Raw genomic sequence first — 12,619 nt, forward strand, 5'->3', positions numbered from 1 at the left:
TGTGAAATTGTTATACCTTAGTATACGTATTTTGTTTGGTATCAAATTTTATATCTCTTCTTAAACTGCTGAAGTTTTATACCTTGTAGCCTCTCCTTCCACAAAGTGAGTTTTCAGTTCTTGTACAGAATACGCAAAGAAATAATAAATTATTGTAGAAACAAATAACACTGGTCAACAACCATTTTCCGCCAGATATAAAACTAACAAATTCTTACTAATCTCGACCTCCTGAATTAAAAAATAACAAGCACAGCATTCCATCAGTTCGAGTTTTCGAGATGCACAATATAATATATTTTCTATGCATTTTTATTTAAAAAATTCAACGTATTTCGTGTGTAACTATTTTGTTTTACAAATGTGACGTCCCATTATGTGAAAACAATATTAGTATAAGTAGGCCATCATGTTATAACCAATTGTAGAAACGGAAATTATTTTATTGTCCTTTTACGAGTCTAATTGGCAGAGGTGAAACAGGTTCACGGTATTAATTCGCTTGAGTTTACCTAATTTTACTTGAGATGTGTATTTCTTTCACTGTGAGCTTTAATGACATTTACTGTAGTTTATATTTTGCAATACACCACCCTGTCGGAACCACTTCCAGAAGCGGAAATTGTTTTATTGCCCTTTTCGTTTCCATTTGGAGAGGGAGAAACAGGCTCGCCGTATGAAATCGCTTCAATTAACCAGGAGATTTCCGTGGTGTTAGTATTCTGTGTAAGACGTGTATTTTTTTAAAGTGTGTTTTAATCATAATTAATAGTTTATGTTATACCGGACAAGTGCAAAAGTCTCGTAAGTGTGTTAACAAAATCGACAGTTTCTTCTATATTTGTGGTGAGTTCGTTCCAGTTAAACAAAAATGAAAATTAACACCATTAACCAAACACTCATAGGAATTACATTTCGGGTGCAAAGTAGACGATTTGGATAACATATGGGCCCCTAATATTTTTTGCAAAACTTGTACCTCAAATTTACAATATAGGTTAAAGGGGAAAATATCGAGCCATGATATTTGCCGTATTAATGATTTGGAGGGAACCAACAAATCATAATTCAGACTGTTACTTTTGTTTGATTCGACCAGTACAGTGTATGACATCTAAAAACAAACATACAATCTGCTATCCAAACATTCCATCAGCCATCTGACCAATCCTCCACATTCCCGAATTGCCTGTGCCAAAACCTCCAAATAACTTTTTACATGATTCTTCTTCATCACCCAAAGAAGAAGCTGTACCTTTTAAAGCCTTCGAATAAGAAATCAGTTCTTCAACATGTATCATTTAATGACACAAGTAGAAATAAATGGTTTAGTTAGAGATCTGGATCTCAGTAAATCTAAACCAGAACTATTAGCCTCCAGACTAAAGGATTACAATTATTTAGTAGAAGACGTCAAAGTGACAGAATTTCGCGTTCGGCAAAAACCTTATGTTCAATTCTATTAGAATGTGAACAACGTTCCCTATTGTAACGTCTTTTTCGCCGAGAATTGTGGCGATTTCAGTGATGAGCATGGTGAGCGCCTTCATCGAGTAATTACAATTATGGAAAAAAGTTAGCAAGGACAGTGGATTACAATATGCTAGCAGACTACTGTTGGACTTTACCTCGTGATGTACCTGACGCCCTTATAAAAGAAAATACAGGAAAAGAAAGATGTAATCTTTCGAAAAGTGAGTTTTTAACCTTATTTTCATTATATAAAGCAGTATTTTGAATAGATATAAATTCGAAAATTTCTCAAAAACCGTAACCAACAACTCTGTTTTATTGTCATATTCGTATCCACGAGGTTCAAATTATATAGAAAACATGTATCACATGCCCAGCGCAAAACGAAAGTTAAATTTGTTACGCAGTGTAATCATTATCAGCAGCGAAGCGTATGGGGAGACAAAATTGACAGCGTCTACAGTACGATTATTTAGTCCTGACAGTCGCCGGAGATGTGCGCCTGGGTCAGGCGAGTCCATTAAGTTACGCCAAGGGGTGTTTGGGTTATTTACTCGTTTGCCTTCGGAGCGATCGGATGTCAGGCATGCGGTAGAACGGTATGGTTCCAGTACAGTTAAGCTGTACTGCATTCCTTTACCGACCGCTCGCCCTTATCTCTACTTCGGAGCTCTCCCTACTACTCCTATTACTTCCCCTCTTTCGCGTCGCTGAGCTGTCAGAACTAAATAATCGTTCTGTACTTCGATGAAACTATATCTCTAACTATTACAGTCAGTAGGTGACCAAGACGAACTGCCGTATCTCTAAGTGGAAGATGATCCTTCCCCAAATCCTATTTAAAAAGAAGCAGGTCTGGAACGCAAAACTTCGCTGCCTCAATACTGCTGGCATGTGGTTTATGACACTCAAAAGACGTCTCTACTTAGATGTTACTGGCTTATTTTTTCACCTTTCCTTTTGTCAGTGATACCAAACTTTCTAAGTAACCCGTTAATTTTCAGACATTTTATATGAAATGGTTGGTTTTGCGATGGCGTGTGATTTTTAACAGTCCTGATTTCTATTCTGTGGCGTATTTATTCAATACCAGTTGTTCTACTCTAACACTCGAAGAAAAAAGTTCACGTTAAAAATAAAATAAGCAAACCAAGTTTAAATTTATACCAGATATATGGAAAATCTATTCGTAACTTTACAAATGAACCACAAAATTATTGAAGCCACTGTTGTCCGTCCGTCCGTGCCGATTACTTCTGCTTCCAGTGAACATGCAATTCGTGTTCCGGAAACAAGAAAACATAGGACAAAGGTTGGTAATATTGTGATACTAATAACATTATGATAGTTTATTTATGATAATTTTTTACAATTTTACTGGGCGAGACAAGGACAAGTTTTATGCAGAAACTTGTCCATGAATATTTCCTTAATATGTTGACGCACAAAGCGATCTTCCTCTCGCTCATTAAAATTGTAACAAATTTTCAAAAATAATTATCATAATATTATTAGTATCACAATATTATCAACCTTTACCCTACTTAAGGAAGTACAAGTATAATAATATCACAAACAAAAGATTGCCGAATCTAAGTATTCTCTCTCTACAGGAAAAGAACTATTTTGGAACTTTACCAGATTGTCAGAATTCAAAGGCAAAGTAATATATAATTACTTTTGCAGAAATGAAGGATAGGCGCATCAAACTTACTTACAAGACAGTTAATTAAGGTGATATGCCAAAATTAAGATATCACAATTTTATTACTGCGTTTCCTTTTGTTAAAGTACTGAACTTCCTTACAGGCACTAATTTGTCGGTTACACAATTATTCCCGCGTTCTCAGCGGAGAATGAACCACTATCATGTTTTGAAAGAAGCCACGACACAAACACACGTTTGGACTTTACCATGCACACAATCATGTCACATAATTATGTTTACCGTCGAAAATACCATGTGTGTATTATTACATTCATATTTAGTTGCAAGACAGACCAAAAGTCCGTTTCTTATCATTATTTCTTATCAGAGACTACCTTCCTCAAGTTAATCTTGATCTTCCAACACATCGTCGTCTGCATATTGTATATTGAAAAACTTATTTCGTCTAGACGGATCCATTCTTTGAGTGTGTGGAGACCATTATTGCTCACAGAGATCTACTTCACTTTGCTGACTGTAAAGGTTAAGTTTATCCCTTACGGACCAGGTCTTTCAAAGAGAATTCCATTATATACTCGTATAGGAATCACAACTCAGAGGATTCGATTTTCCTTTTAACGTGGAACGTTTTTCTGGGTACTTTTCGAAAAAAGATTTTAACAAAAATTACATTTCCCAGAATGAGAGTTTCGTTGATGCCACATGCATGTAATGTATTCTTTAGTTCAAGAGCTTATTTGTTAATTCATGGCCCAGGTTATGCGTATGCTACAATATTAAAGAAATGGCATTTCGAATTTATACTCATTATTTCAAAAGGATCCATTATAACTCCTTTTTATATTTTAAGAGATACGTACATCGCAGTATTCCCCAATGCATGCCCTACACGAGCTACACCGGTGGCCTACTGCATTATTAATAAAATTGTGAATCATTCGGCATTTCTTCAGTTTTTTTTCTGAACTGAAAGACGATGGTATTATTGTTGTTGTTTAGTCAACTGTCCAGGAGATAATGAAGTAGGATGGCCAGTTCCTTACCCTCTGATGGTATTATCACAGTGTAGTATATACAGTCACGAAACTTGAGTTGTTGAGGGTACTAGGAACAATAGATTGTGCCGGTACTATTTCGCATTATCTGTGCTGAAGCGATAGTAGCGATCCTAGTGGTTAGTAACTATCTATGGATGCATATTTTCTACGTATTGAGCTTCGTGACTGTATATACTAGACTGTGGTATTATAGCAAAATTTATTTTTTCAAAGCTCCTCTCAGTTACAAGATAACGCAATGGTACAACCAGTCTCACATCGCCTGATAGACAGGTTCTCTTGTTCTTATTCTGCCTTACATCTGATAGGGGATGTACCATTCTCAGTTATTAGCCTAAAGTAGACTGTCTCTCTTTCGGAAAATGTTTTGTAATTTTCTACATCAAAAGCTAAATTTCCCGCAACAAATCCATGTGAGAATGCATTTTTCGCTTTTGTAGCTAATCCTCAATCTATCATTTCTGTTTAACTCTTTGCTGTATGGCTAATATTATAGCTAAACATGTGTTCACCCTATTAGGATCCAGTGTACTTGTGCGTCCGTAGTGAACAAGAATCACATTAACAATGCTCAGAAACATTGACAGCATACTGCTCGGTCGATATAGGCTAGTAGAAATCCAATGTTCACCTACTTAGATATAACACGTGAAGCAAGTCCCCTGCAATCGGAAAGCATAATATTTTGGTAGAGCAGTGGTATTCAATCTATGCTAAGCCAACCCGTAAGTTACGCGGGGTTGTGTCAAACAGTACGCATACCACTGATCACAAACTGTAGGCTATAAGAAGCTGACATATTTATTTTATTATAATTGTTGATAATTATTGCATTATTTTATATTTCTTCTTCCATATCAATTCTTGTTTTCCCTTATTGAATAATATCTTATGTATGCATTACTATTATTATTAAATCAATAACCATTGTAATAATAATAATAATAATAATAATAATAATAATAATAATGATAATAATAATAATAATAATAATAATAATCAACTTTCGTGCAATTATAGATATTAGATTAAATTTCTCCCTGTTGAGGACTCGAACTATCGCTCACTAGCCCGTGGTATCATCATGAAGCTACGGCGAGAAACAAAATTCTATTTCATTATTTATTTCTCGTGATTGTTATAATCAAGTATTAATTTCTCACATTTTGGTCAGTTTTGATGAGTTAAATCATGTTTAAGTTTGATGAAAATTAAAATTTAGTGATTTGTTTCCAATCCTGATTTAAGATAAGCTAAGATAGTGTTACCACTTGTGTAGTAAGATTAAATTTGTTCGATAGGATAGTACTGCAGAAGCAATAAAATTAAACATCGAAAAAAAGAGAGAGAAATCATAATGGACTGCAGAGTTCGCAACAAAGCTATTAAGAACTACAGCGCATTTTTCCTACGCAGCTAAAGACGCTGAAATTTCGGCTTTTAGTTTATAACCACGAATAATACATAACATAATTATTGATATTTATCATTCTGTTTTCTATACTCATGTTCCTCAGTTTCTTCTTCAGGTTCTCTTCTTCATTCTTTTATTATTTCAATATTAAATTTCTTTATCGTTTAATTCTTGTAATTTCGAGTTTTAATGTGTCTTTCATTTTCTTACTTTCTATGTCTTCTTTCCCCCCCTGCTTTCTATTTGTAATAATCTAATACATACATACATACATACATACATACATACATACATACATACATACATACATATACACAAACACACACATACACAAACACACACACACACACACACACACATATATATATATATATATATTAGTGACGTGCTTTGTGTGGAGTGTAGCATTGTATGGACAGAAACATGGCCATTACGACGAAGTGAAGAATAGCGAACAGAAAAACTTGAAATATGAATATGAAGCTGTGTTGGAAGGAGTGAGTGAAGGAATAATAATGCTGAAACTGATCAGGGAGAGAAAAAGGAATTGGAGGGCCACTGGTTGAGAAGAAACTACGTACTGAAGGATGCACTGGAAGGAATTGTGAACGGGAGAAGAGTTCGGGGCAGAAGAAGATATCAGATGATAGACGAAATTAAGATATATGGATCATATGCGGAGACTAAAAGGAAGGCACAAAATAGGAGACTGGAGAATGCTGGATTTGCAGATAAAGACCTGCCCTTTGACAGAAAACTATGAATGAATACAAACATGCATACATACATACATACATACATACATACATACATACATACATACATACATGCATACATACATACATACATACATACATACATACATACATACATACATACATACATACATACATACATACATACATACATACATACCTGGTTACCTGGTTGAGGGTTTTATGGGGTTTTCCCTCAACCCAATATGAGCAAATGCTGTGTAACTTTCGGTGCTGGACCCCGGACTCATTTCACCGGCATTATCACCTTCACCTCATTCAGACGCTACATTAATTAAGATGCTGATAAAGCGTCGCAAAGTAACCTACATACATACATATATTGCATATTGATATAGTAGGTTAAAATGGAGCTTATATACGAAGTACAAAATCTAATTAAAATGTCTTGGAATGTTTGAGTTTTTAATTAAGGTGAACAATCTGCTTCAAGATACCTACATAACATCATTTTTGTTGACGAAGCTTCGCAAAATGTTCTGTAGTTTCTAGCTGCATCATCTTTGTAGCGTAAGAGACATAATCCGTGGGATTCAAAGCGCTAGCAAGGACAGTTACACTACTTATATCGTGTTTTGCGACCCATAAAAAAGAAGAAAGTCACCCAAAACACTTTAGTTACCTAGTTAGCGTCTTATGAAAGAGAACTCGTTTCGATTTACTTTCATATTATATTAGGCCTACTTGTAAAAGCTTTTAGTGCAAACCTCAATCAGGTAAGTCCATAATATTCGTCATTGTCCACTCATCTTCTCCTTCAGAGTTTTAAGAAATTATTCTATTGATTCACAGTCACTTTGTCTACAAAAATAATGTCTACAGACAGAATGTCTAGGTTTTTTAGTCCCATACAAAAATATCTAATAGCAAATGTTTACACAAATAATTTTTACTCTTTTATTTGTCTACATAATGATGTTTACATATTTTATGGTCCACAATTCAATTTTCATTTTCTATAACATTTTCAGTATACAGCGTCAATCTGTATGACAAAGCTCTAAGGTTCGTACGTATATTGTGGTTTTCCTTATATTATGTGTATTGTAGTTTATCCTCCTGTTGAAAGTTCATTGTATAAGATTTTTTGATAGGGTGTTTTATTATTCTATGTCCAGCTAATAACTGAGTAATTAACAAATCATTATCTCGTTGGTCTTGCTGTATCGTCTCGATGAATCTCTATACTGAAACATGGTGAGATATAATCATTCGCTGAAATTTACTGTGCTGGCCTTCAACTGTGTTGTAGTCCTATGCAAGCCTTCTTGAACGTGGTTATACACGTTTCATGTCGGTGGTGTAAATAAGGGTCGACTGCACATCGTCTTCCACGAGCTGGTCTACCTCTAAATAATTGTAATCTATACACCCTGCCACTTCAATTACTTCTTCTGAGATGATAGCGTAGATACCTTCGCAGACTTCAATGAGATCATTAAGGGGACAAACGGCAGTGCCATTAAGAGTCGCACTTCATTTCTTACAATATCATTGTTAAGATAAGAATCTCTTTAACCGACACTGACAACTTTGTGCCGGGTATTTTGAAGTGGAATAACAATCCCTTTACAGCTGCATGTGGAAAAACTGTAAATGCTACATTCACTGCTGCTCGTTCAAAATACATTAAGATTATTTATGCTCGACCAAGCCGAAATGTAGTAATTATGCACCTTGTAGCAGACCTTTAATGTATGTCATTAAAGTACACCTACTCATTAAAGGTCAGGTCTTTCAGCCAATGACGACTCAGGTTACAACTGTTCAGCCAATGAGGGTCAGCTTTCTACAGTTATAAAACCGCAAATATCGATTATTCTCGGATATGCAATCGAAAGAGAATTAGCGAAAAGTCACGGAGGCTGCAAATCCAATACTGTCGCAAAAGGTTATGTTCTGTTACTATAATAATTAGCGTTAATTGTAAATAATATTCAAATAAATTCAATTTGTCATCTCGTTTTTCAATGTCTTATTTAATTTTAATGTTATCTCTGTAGGTTCTTATGGCCTAGCAAGGTCAACGTGAACATCTGTTCCTCGGAAAAAATCAATACTTTCGCGTCTGCGCACATCTCACAATATACGGGACATTGGTCAAGGTCAGATACAAAGAAAATTAATAATATCAAGTTATAAATATGGTCGAGCATAAAAAGTCGTATGAAACTCACCTATAATGGTAATTAAGAAACTATATGAAAATTATGAAACGAGCTTGCGCTCGTTTCATAAATATCCATACTCGCTTCTTAATTATCTTCATTATAGGCTCGTTGCTAGTACTACTAAGGTTCTAAGTGAAGATTAGATGTAACACACAATGTTTCCACTTCCCTAAATATAGTCGTGTAAGTTTGTCCTGTTTTCCGTGAACATAAATATTAGACAAGAGGAAGTATGTATCAATTTACCTCCTCATGTAGGGTATATAACTGAAAAGACTATGCGTTGTACGGTTTTGTACGTCTCATCTGCTAAAACTAAGCGACTCCTACTTAAATGTCGGAGACTTGAATCTGCAATATTCTCTCTGGTCATTAATTCCAGAAGCATGACGCAGAAACAAAATAGCACCTAGGAGTTCGTGTAGAGACTATTTTAAATATTACAACATTTTGACAGTTTATTGTGTGTACACTTTAAGTTTGACTGGATGTGTATGTAGCAACATCACTGATTACAATTCCAGTGGGGAATGTCATGGTTATAATACAAGAAACTGTAGCATTTATGTAACAATTCCAGTGGGGAATGTCATGGTTATAATACAAGAAACTGTAGCATGTATGTAACACCAAAATATAATTTGCCTATGTACAATAAATCACGCATGGTCCTAGGTTTAAAATTGTTTAACAATCTATCTGAAAATAAGAAACAAATCAAAGAGAGATTATTTAGGAAAATGGTGAAAGAATATTTAGTTACTCTATGTCCGTATGATAATAATAGTGTTGGAAATGTTTTAGTATACGGTAATGTATATTTAATAATGTTTTTACTTGATTTTTAGTCAAATTTTATATTGTTAGTACTTTAAAACTGTGACTTGTCTTACAACGTTTGAATTTTAAGGACATCTGTCCATCCATCCATCCATCCATCCATCCGTCCGTCCGTCCGTCCGTCCGTTCATCCATTCATCCACCCACCCTCCCACCTACGCACCAACAAACGCAAAAAAAAAAAAATCGAGCTACTATCGACAAAAAATACAAAAGTTGGCAATTCTATGTTTTGCTTTGACCACGAAAAAACTCCGGTTTCATACAAAGTAGTAGCAAATAAAATGGTTGTGTTAACGACAACTGCTCGTGGTAATTAATTTATTTTAAATGCTTAATCAATATGATTTATCTATTTGCAAAGTAATATGCATAACAAAATTGATTGATTTTATCATGAGTTTTATGCAGTGGAAAACTTATTGGTAGAAATGTTCAATTTTGAATTTATATAATTTGTTTGCCGAAAATAAAGTATGAAAATTAAGTTTGTGGATGTGAATATATACATATAACTCATATTACGTTGTTTGTTAAATACCACTTATTGTAAAGATAAAATTTATAAAATATTAGCCTATACTTTGTGTCCAGACACTTTGTACAATTCAATGAATTAAGTTTAGATTTCGTCAATTTTTAAATATCTGATGATGTCGTACAGGCGAAAACGTTCATATCTATTTAAGATGTAATAGCAAATAATAAAATTTGCAAATAGATCAATCATATTGATTGAGCATTTAAAATAAATTTATCGTATTGAATAGATTTATCTGAAAACCATAATGAATTGCAAAATGCTCATGATCAGCATACTATCAGTAACTATAGTAAGAAACTAGATATAATAAAGGATTATAATGCTACCAAATATGGAGTGGACGTACACGACCAGATGTACAGCACCTATTCTTGTAGCCGGAAAACGAGGCGATGGCCATTATGTGTGTTTTATGGTATGGTCACTGTTGGATTTGTGAATTCGTAGGTTTCCATAGTCACAATAATCAGCGCCTAGAAGCAAACAAATTTTCAAGAAAAGATTTCCTCGTATACCTGTCAGAAGAACTCACCATGGCGTGGATGTCGAAGAGACTGCAGACGCCCAGTTTACAAACACACCTTCGGTTAAAGATACAGAATGTTCTCCCGAAACAATCACCCTCACAAAGGCAAGAACCGCATACCACTGGCAAGGGAACGGTTTGTTACATCTGCCCTTTTTAAAAAAAGAAAAATGACAACAATATAATGCAATGAATGTCGCCGTGAGTACTGCAAAGAACATCGAGACAATGTCTACACGAATTGTTGTGAGGCAAGATAGAATGTTGCAAGTCAGCAAGATAAACTGTTATGAAGCAAGATAGACTGTTGTAAGTTGGGCAAGATAAACTGTTATCCGTAAACATAAACTATTGTGAGGCAATTGTAATGTGTTTTAATGGACATAAACTGTCGTAAATTTTACGAGGCTTAGTGTTTTTGTATTGAAGGAATGGGGTTAATATTCCAGAGTTAATATCTGTTCCTCTCTCAAAGTGAGAGTCCAAGTTTGACAACCATGCAGAACAACAGGTAATATAACTGTTTTATAAATTCTAACTTTAAGGGCCCTATTCATAGACATTCTTAGAGTGGGTTAAATAGCTACTTCCGGTGGATGATCAGCGAACTAACGTTTTTCGTATTCATAATCTAGTGTTAGCGATAATACGTGTACTAAGAGGGGTTTGGCCTGCTAAATTTTAGCCCCCGTCGGTAGGGTAGTTTAGAGGCCGACTAGCTAAGCAAGATGGCTGATTATGATGCAATGAATGTGGGTTATGTACGTAAAATTCGTGATGTGAGACGTAGGAGGAAGACGTACCTACCGAGATTGGACATATTTAGAAAATATGACGACGTAAATTTTAGTATTATAATATTTCTACTTACATTTTGGACATTTTTTCTTGTGTAGTCGAATTCCCGCACGCTTCCATGTATATTTCTTGCTTTTTTTTACCACAGAAGAAAAAACAAATAGTTTATTGTAGTTTAATATCGCCAATAACCTCAGATATAAACAGAAACGATCCAGAATCGCTTGCATCTGAGCATGACAATTGCCAGTCTGCACATGAGCAGTAGCATTTTCAGCATCGTGTAACATTTTGCAAAGGTAATACGCCGACTAACGTAGCCACTGATTAATCGGTGTCTCTGAATCCTATAAAAGTAACCTGGCTATAACCGGGGCTAGTTTAGAACGCTCGTAGCATGGGCTAGCGTGATGTCTATGGATAGGGCCCTAAGATTTTTTGACAGCAGACTAGATGACAAATATCACATAATATATAGATATATTTATTGCTGCATATACACATTTTCCTGCATTATTACAGGTCGTAGAGCTCGTGTTTTGTGGGGAGATCCGACCGCTCTCTCACACAGGAGAAAAACAAATTGGCGTTGACCGGGGTGATTTAGGTCTAGAGTCCAGTACAGATAATGGGCCGATGTTACGTAATAAACAAATATATATATATATATATATATATATATATATATATATTCGTCTTAACTTGCTTGATAACGTGTGTTAAATATGAGTATTTAACGTTTAGTAGCTACACATTGAAAAGGGAACCTGCCTGCTGGACACGTTACGAAGAAAATCATTCTACTTTCGATCACTAAGTAATGAGTTCTCTCCACATTTTCATTTGTAATAACCAGGCTTCGAGACTTGGGACCCGATACAATAAGTTTACTGTGCATGCACTATAGGTTGTTGACTCGCTGCAGGTAGCGAAAGGTAGAGATGTGTTGAGGTAACAACGCTGCTGTTTAGAATAGAGTACGGTGGTATGGGGAAACACACACATATGTACATTCTGAAAGTAAATATACATTACACAATGACAATGTCAAAAGAATGTGAAAAGCATTTATTTTCCTGCCTTTTATAAGTATTTGTTTTTAATTATACACAGTGTTAATGGTGGAAATAAACATGTAGCAATTTTAATTTCTTCATTTATCCTATTGGTCGTCTTTAGGAAGTGCGGTTACAGTACTGAATTGCAATACAGTATACTACAAGATACATTTTCAGTGTCTCAAACGTAAATCTTTTTCAGTTATCTGCCAAACATAAATTGTACTGTGAAAAACTGCGCTCTACATCACATGACGAAAAAACCTAACATCATTGCAGTCTATAAGAGACA

At 35.0% G+C, this 12,619-nt stretch overlaps 1 protein-coding gene across 1 annotated transcript in view; it reads left to right on the forward strand.

Annotated features, from left to right (window-relative positions):
- The first annotated feature begins 6,978 nt into the window (after positions 1-6,978).
- LOC138712078 (sodium-coupled monocarboxylate transporter 2-like) overlaps positions 6,979-12,619 on the forward strand; it is a 47,496-nt gene continuing 41,855 nt past the window's right edge. Inside the window, exon 1 of the mRNA XM_069843470.1 lies at positions 6,979-7,106. The gene's annotated coding sequence lies outside the window, so the exon portion shown is untranslated. The remainder of the gene's footprint in view (positions 7,107-12,619) is intronic.

The sequence above is a fragment of the Periplaneta americana genome, chromosome 13, assembly GCF_040183065.1.
Source record: "Periplaneta americana isolate PAMFEO1 chromosome 13, P.americana_PAMFEO1_priV1, whole genome shotgun sequence".
NCBI lineage: Eukaryota > Metazoa > Arthropoda > Insecta > Blattodea > Blattidae > Periplaneta > Periplaneta americana.